The sequence below is a fragment of the Centroberyx gerrardi genome, chromosome 6 (assembly GCF_048128805.1).
Source record: "Centroberyx gerrardi isolate f3 chromosome 6, fCenGer3.hap1.cur.20231027, whole genome shotgun sequence".
Lineage (NCBI taxonomy): Eukaryota > Metazoa > Chordata > Actinopteri > Beryciformes > Berycidae > Centroberyx > Centroberyx gerrardi.
The window spans coordinates 22,863,997-22,880,332 of record NC_136002.1 but is presented as its reverse complement, the minus strand read 5'-3'; positions in this window follow the sequence as shown (position 1 = coordinate 22,880,332).

Here is a 16,336-nt window from a genome sequence, read left to right as displayed (position 1 = left end):
AATCATCAGATCCTAGCGTTGAGCCTAGGGTTGAATAAAAGGGAAAGAGAGTTAGGTGCATATGCTACCTGTTCTTATTAAAAAAGGATATAGAAATAGATTTCCATCATGTGACGAAGTGGTGATTAAATGTTGGCATTCGTTTTCAGTGCTCTGAGATAAAGTGAGGCACAGACACCAATTAACAGATAAGGAATGCTGATGCACAATTGTCAAGCAAACAGATGGCTTTTGTGCTGAAATTCTGTATCATTCATTATCTGCATTGCTTTCCATTTCCCGCCATCAGTAATACTTTGTTAATGTTATATTTACATCGGCCTCTTGATGTTTTCATCCTAAGACACACCATGCACTCTTGGTTTCTCTGATGAGGTTAATATTTACTATAATGGCAAGAAAAAATGCCTGTAATTGGTGTATTTTATTATTTTTTTAATTATCAATTAATTATGTGAGTGCTAATAAAGGTAAAGGATGATGTGATACGAAAATACGGAAAGATGCATTGATTCATAATTAGAAAATGGGCAAACATGTAGCCTTTGTGAAGACAGTAAGTGAAAGGCTAAATCAGTCACAGGTAAAACAGCTACACCTTTGAGCTTTTTAGCAAAGAAGTTAGGTGTTGTCTGGCTTTTTTGTTTTTGTTTTGCCCATCAACTGATTTGATGTCCAGAACCTGAGCAAGGAAATTAGCTATCATCTTTCCCCTGCGCTGCCTGCTGTGCATTTCTTTGTGGGGGGATGTCTACACACTAATCTTCCTGCAGAGTTCAATGACATAATTAGCATAGCGAATTAGCACTGATGAATCACTCATAATTAACATGAAGAATGGTGGGAGTAGGAAAATCGTTTTGAGCTTTCTCAGGGTCTTGACATAAAGTCAATCACAGAGTCAAAAATCGATAAGCTCTGAAAAGTTCTGAAAAGAAGAATCGGTCCTCAGCTAAATTGAGATGCATTGTAGAGAGCTGATGTGAACTGTACATGAATTAAAGTCATAGTTGAAATGCTTTCAGTCCAGTATACCCACAGGGAATTGTACAACACAAACCAACACTCAAAGATAGTAGATTTCTAGAATTACCAAAAATTATCTTTACATTTGTTAAGTCTGTAGAGTTCACTTTCTCTTCAAAATGTATCCAATGCTTAAAGTTTTCATAGACAGTAGATAATGAAACAGTTTCACTTTCCGTATCATTTCTTGAGTCATTCTTTATCTTTTGTGTAGAAATGATCAAATGTGCCTTATATTCAGATTAAAAAATCTAAACCAAAATCAACAGACTTGTAGAATAATATACTTTGTCTTGGCACTGCATCTGGAGCAAGTCTGAAAAGTGATCCTCTTAAATGAGAGACATTTGCATATTCAAATAGAAATTTTGTCTCATAGTAAATAAAATGAATGAATATGGCATAAACTTTCCAAAACAAGACAAAGAGAGCAAAAAGCATTTCATGCTAGAAGGACTTCCATTTAACTGGTTATCTGGGACTTATTCAAAGATTAATTGCATAATTTACCTATGCGGTGAAGTGATTTACTGCTGTGTGTGAACAGCATTTTGTATTAATGAAAACACACAAAGAGAGACCACAGTACTAATTGTTGTATGCACTAAGTAATAATCACAGAAGACAACCATCCCAGTTTTAATGAGGGAGCATGGAGAATGGATTTGTGATCATCTTTTGAATCATTGCGATGCTACAGTATGTTTTCTCCTTGAGATGGGCGATTTGATATGCAGTATGCAAATCACACATGGCAAGCACTCATTCACTAATGAAGCCACTATTATTTAAGAGCCTTTCCATGACGGCAGTAAAGTCTGCATTCCACATGCAGTGGCAGGTACTTTGACCTGCCTGTTCTTCATTAAGTCACTGTAAAAAAATAAAAAATAAAATAAAACAAAACCAGATTTTCTGTGATGGAAGACATTTGACCAATCATTCATACACAACTGTGAGATTGAGTGTGGGGTTAAGTTACACTTTAAACCCTTTACACAAAGGATTTTAGGCTCTTGACAACATTACGCTTTTGCCTTGTAAGTCCCATAATAATGCAGAACAGTGTGATACAAGTTAGAATAATAGTAAAGACATCAAAACTGTGAAATAACACAAATGGAATTATGCAGTGACCAAAAAAGTGTTAAACAAATCAAAACTATCTTTTATTTTAGATTCTTTAAAGTAGCCGCCCTTTGCCTTGATGGAAAGGCAAAGGCTTTGGAAAGAAATTCACACATAGGCATCAACTTCACTATTTATATTTGTCTAAGAAACACATTTCAAACATTTAAGCTTTAGCCTTTAGATCAAAATGGCTTTAAGAGAATGAAAAACATGGTGCATTCAATCAGGTGTGTCCACACTTTTGACTGGTAGTGTATATTCAGAAAACCATACATTTTTAAAAGCATAAGAATAATACTAGTAAAGTAATTTTCTCAATACTCTGAGTGCTCAAGTCAGAGCACAGAATGCTATATTGCGTGGAGCACAGTAGGTGGCTGTAAAGAGCTTCAGTGTTTCAGCCTGCTGCCTATGCAGGCCTGTGTGCTCTGTGTGTGGTGGGTTGAGGTGGCTGGATTGAGTGCGGCTGCTGCAGCTGGCTGCGCCGTGGCACTCATCATGCAGGTATTACAGGCGCTGGGGGAAAAAGGAGGACTTTTCCTTGCCTGGATCAACAGGCCCGGAGGGACATCATGCTCAAGCAAAGCAGAAAGCTGATTGGCTACACATACTTAGAGTGTTTGTGCCTGTTTGGTCCTCTTTTTTCCCTTCCTCCCATTGAGGGAAGAGATTTTCCTCTGAGCCTAATCTCTAGAATGGAACATCATGGGGGTGGAGAATAAGCTTGAAAATGTTCATAACACCTGGGGACAATAGTTTCCCAAATAATCTGTCGGTCATAATCGAACAAATGCCCCGAAAGCGCTCGTCTTTGGCACAGACTCTGCTCATTTGAGAGTGAAAAAGTGTACAGCGAGTGGGTCTCTTTGTGGTGCTGTGATTTCTGCTTCTGTATGTAGACCTATATAGCTTCCTGAGCTCAAGTACTATCAGATGCACTCTGTATCTAGGCCATTAATTCAGGGGAGGGTGTATCAAACTGATTTCAAATTCTTGCCGGATGCATATGGCTAGACATGATTCTTCTTATCCACCCAGAGAGGAGGAATACATTTCTCCGGCGGAGGAGACACTGCAGCTGAGATTGAGTTATTTTTGGTCAGTAAATGAATCCCGCTGAATTTCAACCTTGAACATGAATGGAAACATTCTTGTGTATCTTGAGTCATACCTTTTCAAACAAAGTACTTCTTCTCAAAAACAAATAAGTCATTCCTGAGTTATTAAAGTTTCAGTTCTTAAAAGTCCCGCAATTCCCCCCTAGGAGCTACATTGTCACACAGTGACACATTTACGTTTGATGTTTGTTTCCCTGGAAGCAAGCCTTTGACAACACAGTATTTCCTTTGCCTCCTATTTAAAATCCAAATGCAATCCCATTCTCTCAGGCATGTAGGAACTCACATAAGACCTTTGCTACAGAAAAGCGACAGTGCTTTATTCTCAGCTGCTTGTTTTATCCCGGTTTCTTTCTGCACCATATCTTCACGCTAGAGCTTCCTGCCACTATGCTTCTCACTCTCCTCTGCAGTGACAGGTTGTTGATGGAATAATGGGGTGTTGGGCATGCAACCACCAAGCCAATGGATAGTGTACAGATTGATGGAACCGCTGTGTAAGTGACACACAGCCCAATATGCCTACTGTATGTGCATAACCCATACAGTTATTAACCAATGGCCTGGAAATATATTTATCAGCAAGGGGATTTGGAAGGATGATGTTGTCTGTTTGTATACAGAGCTTTGCAAATTCACATGGCATTTATTTGACTTGAAAATGTAGTGGCAAACTGTATCATAATGTATTTCGACAGGCAGACTCAGTAATGGAGCTACAGATAATACAGATGTGATTTTAGATTAGCTTTGTTTGTTTGGAGAGGGATGATTAGTGACTGCGCTTTCACATCATTTACTGCTAAAATAGCATGCATTAGGTAGAAAAAAAAGGTCAGCAAAAAGGACTTTTATGAATGCACAAATTATTAATTTAATTGCATAACTCAGACTCCCTGTGACTAATTATGCTGTTGCAAAATAATTCATTCAAATTTGTTACAGCCAAGGTATAGAAATGAAAAAAGAATGTGTAGACCTAGCCAGCTAGTCATTACAAACATTTTTCTCTGTCCTCATCAAAGTCTATTGGCTATCCATGAAATAAAACTAAAAAGGGAAGAGGAACCTTAAATAAACTCAAAGATGCCCGAGGCTTCAAATCTAGTGTACACATTTGCAAAATCGGCTTTTAAATGGAATAAATCTTCTCCACACATCCATGTCGTCGTATTGACAGAGGAAATCTGTTTGGGTAGGCTAACCCATTTTGCTGTGTTTATATTTTTTGTTGTTTCAATATTTGTTGAAATAGAGAACATCTCCATTGGCTGTGTAAGCGTACTGGAGCAATTTCAGTATAAAAAGGGTTTAAGAAGTCAAGAAAAAAAAAAAGAAAGTTCCAAGCCGGGCGATGATGAAGCCATCTGTTGTCCATCTGAAAAGTCTACTGAACCGTATTGTGCCTGTACATCAGAAGAGTTTTTCAGTTTACTGAATTTGAAAGTAGTTTGGTTGGCAAATTTGTCTCCAACATCAGTATACTGAACATGCCAGATGTTATACTGTTTTCTGGGTTTGATTGAGTAGACTTCTGAATTACATGAACTGGAAAATAGAGGAGTAAAAAACTATCCATAAAGCTGTGTGACATGAGCGATGCAAAAATTAATCAATCACAGAAAAACAACAATTTCATATGCGAGACTTGTCAGTGGTTGGGCTGCAATGTGGTTAAAGCCGCAGTATGAAACTTTTCGCCTTGAGGCAGGAAGTGCGTTGTCAGTCCCACCCTCCTCCCCCTCAGTTGGTCAAGTTCACGCCCCAACACCTGTCACTCATCTCGATGAGCTGTCTAATGGAATCTAGGCTGAGGCTGAGATAACCGGCATCTGTAAAGCCGCCACAGGCGTTGAAGAACAAGATGGTGAACACAGGCAATCTGTAACTGTAATAAAAAGAAGCAATGCTTATGTTCTTATGTTCATATTTTTGAACCGGTCTTGTCTGCTGCATTTAGCTTCACTGTACTTTAGTTTCTGACTGCTTTCCACCATTGTTGTTGTTGCTATGACTTCGCTGCACTTAATAGCCACAACGCAGCTCACCACAGGCCACATCCACAGCAAAAGGTTTATGCCCCAAAACACCCCGAACATCACTGTAAAGCAACCGGGGGGATTTAGACATGCACATGCATACTGATAATGTAATACAGTTGTTATTTTAATGTTAAAAGTTGCATATTGGAGCTTTAAATGTACAGTAATGTGCAAGAAGTTTTTGGATTTTCATGTGAGATCCGCAGTAAGTATGAAAAATTCTAGAAATTTGTGTGTATAAAATTCAAATTAAAGAAAAATCTATTGTATAAAAACACCTTGTGTTTCATTTGAGCTAACATTGTGACATTGTCATGTTATTCCAACCTTAGCTTGGAGTGATGGGTTCTGAACAGTATTTTCCATTGAATTGTTCTTAATCTGCTATTTTTGCGAACATAGCTGGTCCCTTTAATACATCGAATTTTAGGATGGATGAACTGTAAAAAACATGAGCATAGTGTGTAATGTGTGGTCAACTTCATTATGACTCTGGAATCCACTTGTTGAGGTTTCAAAGAGAAAAGCACCCTGTGGAAACACATATAAACCTAGTAGTGCATTTTAGTGGCATTGTACTTTGCTACTTTTACCATGGAAGCCTATGGGGAAGTTGGACAGGAGAAAGTGCACCCTGTGCATTTTCTTATATAGTTCACATAATAAACAATAAGTATATAATAATAATAACAATAATAATTCTTGTAATAATAATAATCTTTATTTATATTGCACTTACAATGCGCTCCACAAAGGAATAGCATTAAAAAAACATCAAATCGAAAGCTAAAACAAGGAAAGCAAGAGAAATATAAACGCAAGGCAAGAACATAAAACTAAATGAAATGGAGGTCAAAGACAATTAAGAAAAGATCATTACATAAAAGCAAGTCTATAAATGTGAGTTTTAATGGGTGATACAAAACATGATATTGATTTAGCCAGCCTCTTCCGGCAGGTCGTTCCAACTCTAGGAGCCCTGATGACAAAGACCCAATCACCTCTTGTTTTAATCTAGACACTGGAAAACCCAATTGGACCTCGGACTGCAATCTGGCTGGGGTTAAAAGATGTGTGATATAGTAATATCTTATCTGAAAATCAATTCTGAAACTAAAAGGTAACCATTGTCAAGATGCTAAAATTGGGGTGATTCGATCTTGACTTTTTTGCTATAGCAGATAAAAGCTTGAGGACGTTTTCCAGATCACTGAAGGATAAAAATTACTTAATTTTGGAACTATTCCTTAGTTCCAAGAAGTCTTTTTTTTAACCCGTTCATCAAATCTTAAATTTGAATCAAAAATTACAATTATGTTTCTTACTTACTAACTGACTTTATTGCCCCCATAGGGAAATTTCTTTGCAGTGAAAAACACATGTTGGCGTGGCAACCGTGCTACTGGCTTTGCACTGGCAGACAGAGTACCTAATTCATGATGAATCAATGTAATGGAGTTGGGTGAGCCAAAAAGGTCTATTTCGTATTTGGATTCATTAAGTTGTAGAAAATGAATCCAGAGTAAACCATTATTGGCATTCATAACAGTGGCTAGACTATTAATGTAGTTGCCTATATAACAGCCATAAAATACCAGTATTGTAGTACTCAAGTCCTGGACTCGGACTGAAGTCCAACTCGAGTCCCAATTTTGATGACTCATGACTCGACTCGGACTTGAATATTAATGAGTCGAACTTTGACTCGGACTTGTGCTTGAACATAAACTTGGGACTTGATCACCTTAGACATAGGCTACATGCCTTTTCAGCGTTACCCTAAATTTGTACTTCACTATCTGGTTGGTTAACAATATAGGCCTACATGAAGACTGGGCCATGACAATTTATTTCACAAAGATTTGGTGACTCACCTACAACACTGGCAGATACAGCTGTGTGTCATTGGCATACCAAAGTCATGCTCGCTTGCTTGATAACATATCCAATGGGAGCATATAAATGAGGAATAAGATGGGACCCAAACCTGAATCCTGTGGAAACCCATACGAAGGATCTGTTTAGAAGGAGGATGAGTTGCCTGTGGTGGCTGAAAATGTTCTACAAGAAAAGTAGGAGTGGAACTAATGAGGATCAACATCCCTGAGCCCATCAGCCCAGTTTCTCAAGTGATCTAATAAAATAGGATGGTCTGTGGTATGAAAGGCTGCACATAGATCTAAAATAATAAAAATGTAACATTCCCTGGCATCTACCACTCAAAGAAGGTCATTGATCACTCTGAGGAGAGTGGTCTCTGTGCTACAAAGTCCTCTAAAACCAGATTGGAATCTTTCAAAGATTTTATTTTGAGTCATAAAAGATACCAGTTGGGTTGAAACAACTGCTTAAAACCTTTGATAAAAAGGGCAGTAGATGGGTCTGTAGTTAGCAGGAGACAAGGGGTCAAAACCATGTTTCTTAAGGAAAGGATCAACCATTGTCTGTTTAAAACTAGAAGGAAAATACCAGTGGGCAGAGAGCTATAGGCAAAATGTCCGCACTGACTGCATCAAACACTTTTTTAAGAAACGTATTAGGGAAATCCTTAAGGGAACAGGTAGAGGACTTCTTGTGAGACATGTAGAGGACATCATGTCTTCTCCAGGGCCAGAGGAGAAATGGCTTCAAAGCAGCTCATCACAGCAGAATTATCAACAGTGACAGGTAGGTCCCTATCAGAGGGAGAGATCTGGAGTCTTATATTTACCTTTATTAAAAAATCTTCACACTTTTCAGGGCAATACACAACTAGAACAGGGGTTACCAACAATCAATAACACTAAAAATGACCGTATTTATGACGTTTCTTCGAAATAAGGTCAGAGAAATAAGCCACTCTTGAATCCTTAACCACTTTCTGCCATTTCAGCATGAAGTCCTTCATAATATTGTAGAACTTGCAGCTTATCAGCCTTCTATTTGCGTTTGGCTTTTCTACATTCTCTCATAATGGCCCAAGTGATTTCGTGTAGCCGTGGCACAAGTCTTGTTCTTGATGTTAAGTTCTTAAAAGGAGCAATGGCATCAATCATACTCAAGTACTGTTAAAATGATCAAAAAGCTCCTTGGTATTGAGCAGAGGCACTGGAATAATGTTGGAAGACGTTGTCAAAAGGCCTCTGAGAATTTTCTGGCAGAAACAGAGTTAAAAATGCAGGAGCAGACAGGTTCACGGGGACTGGGAGAAGGGTAGGGCAAAAGGAAATTAAAAACATTGGTCTTATGGTCAGACACACACTAAAGCTCCATCTTAGTCCATTCCCTACGCCCTCACCCCATCCACTACACCTCCATTTGCATGTTCCTGTGAAGCATGTGCCATGTTGAAGAGCATCCCAAACCAATTAGCGGGGAGGGGAAGTGGACTGTAACCGTCCAACAGTGTGCATCGATGCTGACTTGTGACACGCCACTACCACTACGCCGACAGAAGAACAACACCGAAGAAACATGGAGGAAACATCTTACAAATGTAAGTTCGCTGTTGACTGTGATTTTACCAAGTATTACCTTTTTATTGCACATAGGTAACCAGACTTCGTAGCCTTTTTCTCATACTTAAAGTGACTTTAAACAAAATCACAGAATGTGTGGTTGACCATCATCATCATCATCATCATCATCATCATCATCATCACAATTTTCAAGTTAGAAGTGTCTAAAGGAAGCAATGTGACCCTTAAGTAATGACTTATGCCCATATATATATATACTGTATATATTGTCTTGTAACTCCAATCTTGGTGATTTTGGTGTTTTAACTGGATAAACTCAAAAATGCTTGGTGGTCAAGCTGAAAACGAGGCTGTTTTTCTTTTTCTTAGTTCTGATAAGTTAACATTTTGGAGATACAAGGTTCTCATGGGACAGCGGCAGGCATCAGTTGAAAGAACACTTATCATTTTACAACCTTTGGTTATTTTGTTGATATCATGCATTTGCAGGGACAGTTAACAAGACAAGGCAATTGATAACAACAGCTGGGCAAGTAAGGCATCCATCCATCGGTAGCCATAGTGACGGATGCTTTACTGGTTTCATTGGATAGTGTCGCTGAGGTTACCAGTTCATTTACACCCTACCCCTTAATAAAGACAGCCCTTCACAGCTGCAAGTGTGACTTCATTTGAAGTGACACTGAAGTGATGAAGTGGTAGGCGGAAAGGAACCAATTGGGAAAGGGCATAACATTGTGGCAAGCGTGGCAGGGATCAAACACCAGTCGGGAGGCGGAGACAGCCAGGAGTGGCCCAGCTGGCCAAGGCACACCTGTGCCAAATTAACCTCCCTATAGTCATTTCGTATGCCATTAGCTTCTCAGTCCAAAATCCCTATGGAATACATAAATTGGTTTTTGAAAAATGCAAAAAATAAGGGCCGTGTTGAATGGATATCCATGAGATAAAGCACAGACTTTGTTTTTGGCGTTTCTTGCAAATCCATTCATATTTTCCATGGGAATTTCGGATTACATACTGAACGTAATCTTCACATAATTTGTGTCCATAGCATGTACTCTGCATTTCAGACTTTGTGCTCATTTCACAACATTTTATGAGATTATGTTGGGCTAATTGGATGAGCAAATTTCTGACCTGTAAATTTGACAACAAAGCTGCAATAAGTAACATTTTCTGACCACTAAAGGATGACAGAAACCGCAAAACATTTGTAAATAACCCACAGCAAAGCCGCTGCACTACAGTGGCCTACGAAGGACAAACATTGGAAAGCACCGTGCATAAAGGCTAACAGCTAAGCTAAAGGTACCTGCGTAGAAGTCTCGGTGGTTACTAGTCGTGCTTTGACAGATCTTTCTCCTGCTGAAGGTTACATATCCCACAATGACAAGTGAAGAGGTAGGTAGCAAGTTTGCTAAGTTTACTAGCTCGCTTCATCATTTCTGCCATTATGACAAATTTTTCAGGAATGGTAGGGGGTGAGGGCTGCTTTTAGACAGCGAGGGAGGTGCCAATAGTTTTTAAAAAAACTTGGAAAGCTACTGAATGGACCAGGAGGAGCTTCGTTCTGGACCAGAATTTGACAGCAAGCTTTCGAAAAGAGGTGAAAACAGCAACACAGCTGGCCCATGTGTGTGAATATTGTTTTATATCATTATGTCGCAATGAAATGTCCACATAGCACACGTTAGTTTCAGGATTGGTTATACGGTCTGATATTGCTTATTGCAGGTTTAATCTCGTACAAATTCAATTTACCTAAATCTACTCCATTTGCATTTACAGCAAATGGCATAAGCAGTAGCTGCAGCTCTACTTTGTCAACCAACACCCAGCACTGTGGCTGGGAAATTGTTGCAGAGTGTTCCTCACGTTAACAGTTAGGTAGCCGATGTTGTGTTAGCTGGCAGTGCTTTGTGCTGGCACCTTGCCTATGTGACCTCTCTCTGCTGTTACTTCCCTACTTGGTTGCAAAGCTTTCATCATCATCTCAGCTGCACTTCATGGAGGGCAGGCTTTCCTCCAGCACTGGAACTGCCCCTGTCTCTGCTTCTATTCTAATCACTCCATCTTAACCCAGATCTCACCCATTCACTAATTAGTGCTTTAGCTTTTATGTTCTGTAGGCTTTATAGGGATATTTTTGTATATATACACACATACATACACTAAGACATTATACACAGTTTTTAATGGCGTGTCTTGCATTCAACCAGCTCTAATCATGTTTTGTATTGACAGTATTCTGTTATGGTTGAGTTCCTTCATTTTGAATTGAGAATACTTGACAAACACACAACATCATTAACCTGTTTGCACTATTTGTCTTGGGAACTTAGATCCCAATTATGTTACTGATTTGTCACTTGATATAAAAACCACTTATGGGATTTTGTTGTATCCCCAAACTCAAAAGCACATTACCATGCAGTAATAGCACTTCTCAAAAACTGATCAGAACAATTTCACTTGTTTCTTTTTTCTTTCTCATTAAGTAGACTACTGTACATTTGCCTCTATACAAACTGAAGCTTATCAGGGGGAGCATTTTACACAAGTGCAAGTTAAAAGCAGTATATACCAGCAGTATCACAATCACAACACAGCATCCAGACAAAACATGACAACAGTATAGTGGAAGTGTGTGTGTGTGTGTGTGTGTGTGTGTGTGTGTGCGTGCGTGCGTGCGTGTGTGTGTGTGTGTGTGTGTGTGTAGGGGACCAACAAGAAAAAGACTGTGAGACAGTTTGGGGACATCAGGACTGCAGCATAACATACAGGAGAGAAACAGGATATTTGGAGAGGAGATGGTTTTGTGCTGAATAGGGGAGTTTAAAGAGGAGCTGTGTGGGGAAAAAGCCCTGGCACCAGCTTTCTTTCTTTTCTTTTTTTTTTCTTTTTATCTTGGAATGACTAATAGGTCAGTATTATGTGACCTTAGAGTACAAGCAGGCTGGTAGGGGTGTAGCATGTCATATATATGCCTGTGCAAGGCCATGCTGTGATTTATAGGTTAGGGGATGTACTTTGTAGTCTGTGTGATATTTAACAGGAAACCAGTGTAGAGAGATGATAGGATTTAATTTATAGTATATGATTACATTTCTTTGTTCTAGTCAGGAGTCTGGCAGCCATATTTTCAACCAATTGCACATTTTTGAGTATTCATTGACAGCAAAAAGTAGAGTACAGCAATAAAGTATTAATGTAGTAATGGAATGTATCGACTTTTCAGAATTGTGGAATGGGGGAAAGTTCCTGAGTTTGCTATATTTCTAAGGTGAAAAGACGCAGTTTTGGAAATTCTTTTGATGTGTGTACTGAGACAGGAAAACTGAGAATCAAAGGATTCCAGTCACACTTGCAGTACTGAGAAAACAATTTATTCTTAAAACTGACACGTTTCAGCACATGGCTTTCGTCAGGGCGTCGGTTTTATGAATAAATTGTTCTTCTCAGTGCTGAAAGTTTGACTGGAATCCTTTGATTCTCAGTTTTCCTGCCCTTTCCATGCACCTTGCTAGTGGGTGAAGTTGTGCCAGAACACTAGCTCAACCTGTACTGAGAGACAGGTCAGAATCAGAAAGGCTTTTACCTTAGCTACTTAGAACAGTAATGAAGCCATGGTGTTTCTATGCTTGGGTCCTAAAATCATGACTTCACTCTTACTGGCATTCAAGAAGAACAAATTATTTGTCATGTAAAGCTTTATGTCTTAAGCACATGCTTTAAAGGGCAGGAGAGTTGTGATGTGTCTTTGGGATTCACAGGTATGATAACAGAGTATCATCTGCATAACAGTGAAAACCTACATTGTAATTACAAATTTTGCCAAGTGGGTGCATGTGCAGTATGAATAAAAGTGACTCAAGCAGTGAACTGAGGGACTCTGTACTTGACTTGAGTATTCTGAGTAACCATCATTTAGTTGGACAAAATGAAGTCATTGTAAGTTACTCTGGTTCCGACTGTCAGCTAAATGCCTAAAATGTAAATGTAAAATGTAAAATCTATTGGATAGGTATGATCTAAAACGGGCAAATGCTGAGGCACAGAGGCCAACATTATCCTGAAATATATTCAGGAGATTCTGGTGGTTAACAGTATCAGAAGGCATCACTGGCAGCACTAAAGGTTATGATGCTTATGAGCACATGCCACAGACCCAGTTGTGGGGCAAAGATGCCCTACAGCAAATGCCCCAAAGCAAAATCTAGCAAAGTCTTTCCAGAGAGGTTAATAAATCAAAATAATAGATAATTTTTGCGTGATGGTTAGGACAGAATACAATGCGTTAAAGTTATCAGCATAAAAATCTATATCACTCACTTGATTGCACAACTCTGCTTGCTCCCATTAGGGTTTGGGTTTTCACGGTGATCTAGCATGCATCAAATTTTAAGTGAATCACACTCTAGGCTCTATTTTCACGAATCACTGTGCAGGCGCAGGTGCAAGTTCATGGTGCTAGTGCACTTGAGCGTGACCGACATATTTTTGGTAATTTTGTGACCAGAGGTGCTAGAGCAGTGGTGGTGCACCTGCGACACATGAGGTAAAAGGGGTTGTATTAGGAGGAATAAATTATTAGTGGATGTGGTCGGGGCTGGCATCCCCACCTTGGCTTCCCAAAAGCCAACTATGTCCTTGTCCTTCAGGTGCAGAGTCGCAAGGTGTGGATATATGACACACCAAATATGCTGCCATGGGTAGATGATGTCCCACATCACATTCCTGGAGATATCGAAATCCCTGTCAACTGTTTTATGTCGGAAGAAAATGATTCACACAATAACCACATTCTATTAATTTGTTGCATGTTGCATTCAGTAAGTCTTTGCCAACTAAGGCCATAAAAATAGCACAGAATGCCAGCACTTGTGTTAAGACGTAGTTTAAGTAGGCAGAGGTGCAAGCATAATTTCTGATATAAAAATTGTACTGTACCACCCAATTTATATTGACACTCCCCTCTAGTGCGCTTCCCCACTAATTTCGGAACAAGCAATGTCATGGCCAGTCACAAAATTATTGAACAGACGCAGATAGGAAAAAATTCAATTACACCTAACAAAATTGCCACTTCGCTGGTGCAAGGTCATTGCGCTTGATCTTGGTCTTATGGCTTGAATGTGTCCCTATAGTGTATATACTGTCAAAGTAAATCAATGTGTTGTGAACAACCAACATATCAGGGGAAATTACATTTTAAGTAATGAACCAGCCTATATTGTGAATACCGCTTCGATGCTTGGGGAACATGACGTCTGGTTCGCGCCTGGTCCCCATCGTACGCTACACGTCTTCTTTCTTTAATTGATTTTACCAGTGGCGGGAAATGTTCCGGCCACACAGGAAGTGATCAAAGAAGAGAACTGTGCTGTTTCCAATGGGCTTTTTTGGGTGCAGTGTAGCATGGCACATGCAGCTCCACAAGGATTGGCCTCACCGTGCCTCCACCTTCAGCCATCCAGAAAAAAGAATTGGATCTTTGGAAAGTCTGCAAGAATAAATATCAGCATGGTCTTTACTTAATGGAAAGACCGGAGTGGCAAGACATCAGAACAGCAGATGGCTTCATTTTTAAGGGCCAGGTAAAAAAAAAATTCTATTAGCCATTTAGCCATTATTAGCAGTGGGAATATTGGGTGTAGCTACATCAGTGTAGATAACATATGGACAAGTTGTTAGCGTAGCAGCAGGAGCCACTGCAAAAGTGCTGTTGGTTTCTGTATGTGTTCAAGATCTTTCCAGGTGGCGAGACTGAGTTGCAAGACAGCGAGAGTTGCTAAAGCATGCAGAAAACAACAATGTGGTGGCAGCCCAGCATCTGGTTGATGAGCAAACTCCAGCCAATGCTAGTTAGCATTTAGGTCCTGCACCTCATGGCATTCGTAAACTAACCTGAGCCAGAGCTGGCAAATGCACGGCTGCAGAAATCTTTTGAACTCTGGTTCAAAGGGTTTGTCGATGTTCTGTTGTTCTACATGAACATTTTAGCGTGTGGAACTATGTAGAACATGTATTTGTTGAGTAGCATGTGATTTCATCTTTTATCTAAAAAAATAAAATAGGTAAATAGGTAAAGTCAAATTGTTTTAAACACATTACAAAAAGGAGAGGACGCACAATTTGGAGTGGGGCCCTGTCATACCAGCATGTGCAAACCAGAGGGATATATATATTTTATGAAAACTGATTGTTTTGTGGATAGTTATATTTTGGAGTGTATGACTTCATCATTGCCATTGTATTTTGCATGTTGATGTGCCTTTCTTTCTAAAAGCAACAGAAATGTTGCAGACGTTTTTTTCCTTTAGGCGATCAGCTGTGCCCTAACGTAGGACATCCTGCTTACCAGTGTTGTTTTGGGGTCAAAAAAGTGAAAAAAAATGTAATTAAAACAACTAAAAGTACTGAAGAAGAAAAAAGAGAGAATGAGAAAGTGATAGTGCATTTAAGCACAGTTTTGGTGCTAAGAAAAACGGAAGATTAGTGGAAAAGAGTGCAGGAGCTATTGCAATTGGCGTCCTCTAGTTCTGTGCCATGTTGAGAGAAGACGGGTCTACAGTCTACCTCTGAGAATTTATACTGACCAAGGATGTGATTTTTTTTTTTTTTTTTTTTTTTTCTATCAACCACAGGGAGACCCCGAACCTGAAACATTTAATTGCACACTGCTGTACATGTTGGGCGCCCTACACCAGACAGAAATAAAAGTTGAGTCAGTCAACACATATCTTACCTGGTAGACTTGTATTTTGGTATATCAACCATAGACTGTTAAAAAAGATGGACGTACTGAGTGTGACGTCACGTCACCCATAGGTTTCTGAAGGGCCGTTTTGAAGCCTAAAGATTGGGTTTACAATTGCCGCCATGCTGACATTTGTTGGAGCCATGCACAGCTAAAGCGAGGCCGCGGGTTGTCTGCAGAGCTGCAGCGCCGCTTACAATTGGCCCATAATTGGCAACCTGTTGATCACTCGACAGCCGACCTGCCAATCACCAAGAAAACAACCCTGTTTTATATCCGTTATATCCTGTTAATGACACAATTATTTTGAGAATCGCCATAAGGACACCCATTAGAAGGAGTGAAATTAGCTACTGAGACCATAACCTCTTCACGAAAAAATTGACTGACTTTATATTTTGAGCAAGAAGTTGGGTTGTGGTCCCATTGACTTGCATGGAGTGGGGCCGGTTTGGAGTCTTTTTGGAGCCAGCCTCTAGCGGACGTTAGAGGAATTGGCGCCTGCCGCCACTTCCTTATTGGCTTCAAAATTCACCTGTGGTTTTGGCCGCTTGATATCAACACTATATTGGGGGACGGGACATCTACCACCTTTTATCTTAAGTATCTCTCGCAAAGGAAGAGTTACAAACTACCTATCAACAAATATAAACCACAACTGCCAAAACCAAGGGAACAAGGGATGATTATCAAAACCATGCCAAGTCAATACTTAATACTTAATACGTCTCTCAATACAGAGACGTTTCCTTACGGTTTGAGATGGACTATGTGCTTGATGTTGCACATGCGATCAAT